This window comes from Harmonia axyridis, chromosome 7 (assembly GCF_914767665.1).
Source record: "Harmonia axyridis chromosome 7, icHarAxyr1.1, whole genome shotgun sequence".
In the NCBI taxonomy this organism is placed as follows: domain Eukaryota; kingdom Metazoa; phylum Arthropoda; class Insecta; order Coleoptera; family Coccinellidae; genus Harmonia; species Harmonia axyridis.
Genome location: NC_059507.1, coordinates 17,199,321 through 17,205,686, shown reverse-complemented (window position 1 = coordinate 17,205,686; position 6,366 = coordinate 17,199,321).

The following is a 6,366-nucleotide window of genomic DNA, read 5'->3' as shown; positions in this document are numbered from 1 at the left end:
TTTGAAATTAAGAGGAAAAATAGTTAAAATAACGGGAATTCACCGCTCACCTTAGACCTCCCCAGGTGAATTCAACAAAGGTCTGTTTGAATATATAGAAAAACCAAGGATATGTGACTATCACGTGGTTGTGGGTGACATGAACGTTAACCTGCTGTCTAAGAATGAATATGTTGATAAGTATAAAAAATTGTTCAGTTTTTTCGGATACAATTCATATATTAGCAATGTTACAAGACCATCTAGTAACAGTTGCCTGGATCATTTCTTCCTGAGATGTCGCCATCCCACTGAAAATCAGAATAAGTCATTCATTGTTCGCAAAGATGTAACCGATCACTATTCGATAGTATTGTGTCTTAATATTGATGATGTACCAAAAGAAAATGTTAATGAATATAAATCTTATATAGATTATGGTAAATTAAGGGAGGATTTGAGAATGATAAATTGGTACAACTTTCCTAAACACAAAAACGTGAATATATTTGCTGAATCTTTATTATTATTATTATCGAATTAATAAATCATTACACTTAAAAACACACAAAAAGAATTAAGCATACATATAGAAAATCTGGAAAGAAGGATTGGATTACTCATGGTCTACTGAAATCTATAAAAAAATAAGCTATACAAGGAATTGATGAAAGATCCATTCAATGTTCAATTGAAGCAGAACTATATTAGATACCATAATACTTTACAGAAGATGATGAAAAATGCAAAGAGAGATCACATTAATAATTTCATAACTGAAAATAATTCCAGTGCAAAATCCCTGTGGTCGTACATTGATGATATTTGTGGAAGATGTAGGACAGAAACTAAGATAGATTCGATTAGAAATTCTGAAGGACTTGAGGTAACAGATGGGAGACAAATGGTGGAGGAACTCAATAGATATTACAGTGAAATAGGCAAACAACTCGCAGATAAAATAAGAGAAAGTACCACAGAGAGAGAGTAGAGAGTATTTCTGTGACAATACACTTTTCCTATTTCCAACTTGTAGAAGGGTAGTGAAAGAAATAATTTCAGAATTAAAAAGTGGTGGGGCTCCGGGTGAGGATGGTGTCGAGCAGAACTTTTGAAAAATATTCGTGAAGAAATAACGGAACCGTTGATGTTGCTAGCCAATTATTGTTTCGAAGTTGGTCACTTCCCAGATATTCTGAAAAGAGGCATTATTAAACCAGTTTACAAATCAGGGGATAAAACTGCCATATCAAACAATAGACCAATTTGTTTAACTTCCAACATATCCAAAATAATAGAAAAGTTGATCAAAGTTCGTTTTGTGAAATTTTTAGAGAAAAATAAAATTTTGTCTGAAAACCAGTTTGGATTTAGAAAAGGTAAATCTACGGAGGAAGCAATAAAAAAGCTCATGGAGAAAATATACAGCTGGCTAGATGGAGACAAGGTGGGTCTGTGCGTTTTCATAGACCTCAAGAAAGCATTTGATACTGTGTCACATCAGAAACTCCTCCGTAAACTGTACTTGAATGGATTTCGAGGAAAAGCGTTCGAGGAAAAGCGTACAAGTTGATGAAAAGTTATTTGTCACATAGGACCCAGTGTGTGAAAATAGGAGAGCACACAAGCAAACCAAAGACTGTCACTTATGGAGTACCCCAGGGAACGGTATTGGGACCAGTATTGTTTCTCGTATATGTGAACAGCCTATTGTTAATGAGGAATAAGGGGGAAGCTATCAGCTTTGCGGACGACACTGTAATAGTGTATGAGGATGATACGTGGGAAAAACTCAAGGAAGAGACTGAAAAAGATTTTTTTCACATAAAAGAGTGGTTTGAAGATAATAAACTCACAATGAACATTGAGAAAACACTCTACTTACCATTTGCATCCTACAAGTCTGGTCTTCCACATATGGGTGAACTAGTAGTTGATAGCAATACAACCATTCCTGAAGCGGATCATATTAAATATCTTGGGGTTACAATTGACAGACATCTGAGGTGGCATAAGCACATCGATTCCTTAGTGGGAAAACTAAGGTATCTACTCTCAAAGTTCAGATACCTGAAGAATTACCTGAGCGTTTCGAATTTGGAGCTGATTTATACTGCCTTGTGTCAGTCTCAGATTCAGTATGGAATAATGGGATGGGGTGGAGCTTATAATTGTTACATGAATAGAGTTGAAGTAATCCAGAAGTGGTTGCTTCGTATTATCTATGGAAAACCACTTTTGTTTCCATCCGATGATTTATATAAAATATCCAAAATTATGAATCCTCATCAGCTATTTGTAATGAAAATCTTATCCGCCATAAGTTCGAGAAAAATTCAGATCCAACCAAGAGAATACTTTTATGACACAAGAAATAAGACCGACAGATGCTTTGCACCAAGATCAGAAAAACGTATTGGCCAAAGAAGTTTCAGTTACCTTGCTCCGCGATTATACTCTGCGGTTCCCAAAGAGTTGAAAATGATAGTAAATCCTAAAAAACGTAGAACTGAATTGAAGAAATGGGTAATTGAATAAGGAAGGGAATATTTTAATTCAATTATCAACCCATAATGAAAGATCGTTATATATTTTTTTAAATATTATTCTGAAATGACTACTATCGAATGAAAACCATTCATTATGTAAGATCCTAAATGAAGCTTTACTCCTGTCACATTAGAATTATTATTGAGTTTGTATGTTTTATATTGGCTATTGTTAATTTTATATTCAATGTTCGTTGAAAAAAGTTCTCTTGTCTACTCGCAAAATCACTAATTAATCTATCATTCACACGATTCTTCAATGAACTTCTATGGTACACAATACTCTTACGTAACCTAGTGATCCCCCAATTGACAATTTTAATTTCAAGATTTAGAATATCTCTTTTAAGTTTATTTACCATTGTACACACTTTTCTATTATACGGATGTTTGTCTTGGAATAAAGAGTAAACACATTTGACTTCATTAACAATGTGCTTTGGGTATATACCGTCATGTCTGCACCTCAAAAGGAATATCCTATTGTTGATCGAGTTTGCCAGCTTCTTGTTATCTTTAGCACATTCTTTGAAATGCACAACCAAGTTGATACCAAATACCGTCATGATGTAGTTGAAAAATCCCATGTCAACCAATTATGAGACCAATATAATTATTTCAGATAAAATTATCGTTCCGAAGATTTGATTCAATGGTAAGGAATATCAGTCACAAGGAACAGTTGAATACAATTTATTCAATGGCAACGTTTCTGAGCATTTAGCTCCTTCATCAGGCTAAAAACAAAAACCAATTTATAAACAACGACATGGATCATACAATTGGTGTAGCAATAAAGACAAAAAATAGATAAAATGACGTCACTATACAATAATAAATATGAAATATAAACTAGATGACAAAATAACAATGAATATAAATATAAAGCAAAACAACATAAACAATTCACGCCAGGTCGGCCAAGGAAACAATAAAATTACAAGAAAAAGCGATCTCTCCCTATGAATAACAGTTATAAATCATTCTAATACATCGAAATCATCAAATAAATGTTCATACAATAAAATGGCATTCTCAGGATAGCATTGAAACCATATCAAACAAGACGTATCAGTATAAACAAAAGCATCAGGCAAGACAGACTGCATTAAAATGTGTGAGATATACTACACACCCGATTCAAAACGAAACACGAACTACCGCGCAATGAAATTATCTACATTAACCTCATTAATTAAGTTAAAATACACCGAACTCAAACTACCAATATCGGTGCGTGTATTCACAGAATTTTTTATTCTCCTGATAAAAACCATCTCCTTAAATGTTCGTTTAAACTAAATCTTTCCTTTATTTGAAATTTTTACATTATTAAAATCAAAGGACTGGTCATTAATTTTTGCATGCTGTGATAATGCTGTTGCTTCACTACGATTTTTGCAATCTCTCTCATGTTGTTTCAACCTCGACCTTATATACTGTTTTGTTTGGCCTATATAACTGCCAGCACAATCTGAACAATCTATTTTGTATTCTAAATTAGAATGTCTCATCAACGGATTGCCATCCTTTAGTCGACTGAACAATTTGCCCACAGTTTTATTATAATAAAAAACTACTTTGTTTGAGAGATTGCTCATTATTCTTGCCAATTGCTGAGAGCCTCCCGGTATATAGACTAATTCACAATAATGTGTCGTTTTATCAACATCATTGGATGATCTAGTATCATTTGTACTAATAGATGAATAAAAAATCTCATATAATAAATTACTGGGATAACCATTCTTGACAAGCAGAGCAGCCTGATCACGGAAAGTTTTTTCATGGAATGACTCATGAGAGAGGTTTAGAATTTTATATTTTATATTCTTTATTATAGCGATTTATTGTGTGAGTGAATTCAAAAAATTAAAATGTAACACATTTTAATGCAGTCTGTCTTGCCTGATGCTTTTGTTTATACTGATACGTCTTCTTGATATGGAGTAACGAAGTGAAATTCGTTGCTAGAATAACCCGGTATAATTTAGCCCAGGTTGAGAATTCAATAATTATTTCACAAGAATCACCTAGTAAAATATACCCCAGGTTTAGAATTCAATAATTATTTTACTAAAATCACCCAGTATAATTTGCCCCAGGTTTAGAATTCCATCATTATTCTACCAGTCCCTTGAGTAGGTGAAAATAAAATTTCAATCGAAAGCAATGAAAGTATTTTTCGTCCAGTTCAGGAAAATTCATTTGAAATAATTTCTGATTTATTTATTTCATGAAAATATAACGATGCAATTTGAAATATCAGCCTATGTATAAAAACTTCCGTGCGACACCGTTATAGACGTTATCTCTTCAATATGTTCTTTTTTACATGTTGTCGTTTGTTTTTCATAGGTACACCGCCGATTTTGCTACTCGAAATTTTCCCCTTCCAACCGAGATTACAAGTGAAGTATTTCGGAAAAGGAGAATTAGTGTCGCCGGTGTCTTCGAAGTATACAGGTATTTTTCGATTTACTCCTGTCGGTGTCTTCGAGCTGGATATTTTCTTATAGTTATTGAGCGGATCGTTTTGTGGTTTTCCTTGACTAACAATTTAGAGTTTAATTTTTAGTTCACAATTTTCCTTTTGAACGTTGGACGTTTTAGTGCCGTATTTTATATTCGTGAATTTGACACTTAGCTCGTACACCAAAAGAATTTGAGTTCGTGTGGTGAAGTGAGAAATTCTTGGGATTGGTAAGACCCGTTTTATTCCTGTCTGTATTACCGCTGACTTTCGTGTGTTCCATCGCTACTTTCCGAGTGTGATTTATTTGTAATTAATTTTATTTCTTAGATCTTTCTTTCTCAAGTGGAGTTTGTCTGTCCGGTTCCTTATTGCGAGCAACTCTTATTTGAAACTACAAAGCAAAACTCCTTATCTTGGGGAGAGGGGTCGTTTATTTCCGATCTCCAGATCACTGCGGTCTTTGAGGTTAATTACCCTGTCCGGTCCTACTCGAGTCTAGAATTGGTGGATGCGCCGAAGTATACCCTGAACGAAATTTATTTCTTAGATCTTTCTTTCTCAAGTGAAGTTTGTCTGTCCGGGTCCTTATTGCGAGCAACTCTTATTTGGAACTACCAGGCAAAACTCTTTATCTTGGGGACAGGGGTCACTTATTTCCGATTCACGGATCACCGTGGTCATTTCGGTGAGTCATCCTGCCCAGTCTGACTTGAGATTTATCTTGGTGAATGTGCCGACGAATACCCTGATTGAAATCTGTATCCAAGACCCAATTTTCTCAAGTGGAATCTCTGTGTCGGGTCACTTATTGCGAGCAACTCTTATTTGGGACCACCAGACAGAGTTCCTTATCTTGTGCAGAGAGGTCGCTTATTTCCGATTTACTGATCACCGTGGTCATTCCGGTGAGTCACCCTGCCCAGTCTGACTTGAGATTTATTTTGGTGGGTGCGCCGACGAGTACCCTGATTGGAATCTGTTTTTAAGACCCAACTTTCTCAAGTGGAATCTGTGTGTTGGGTCCCTTATTGCGAGCAACTCTTATTTGGGACCACCAGACAGAATTCCTTATCTTGTGGAGAGGGGTCGCTTATTTTCGATTCACTGACCACCGTGGTCATTTCGGTGAGTCACCCTGCCCAGTCTGACTTGATATCCATTTTGGTGGATGCGCCGATACAAGACCTGATTCGAAGATATTGTTCAGGCTTGCTTTTTCTAATAAAGAGGTATCGAACCAGTCCGTACGGGACACAGGATAGGTAGTCACATCTGACTTATTAGACTGCATTTCAATCGCCAATCTGCATGCTTTTTTCGCTTGTCCGCACTTAACCGTTTTTATCATCGCTCAATTTGCCT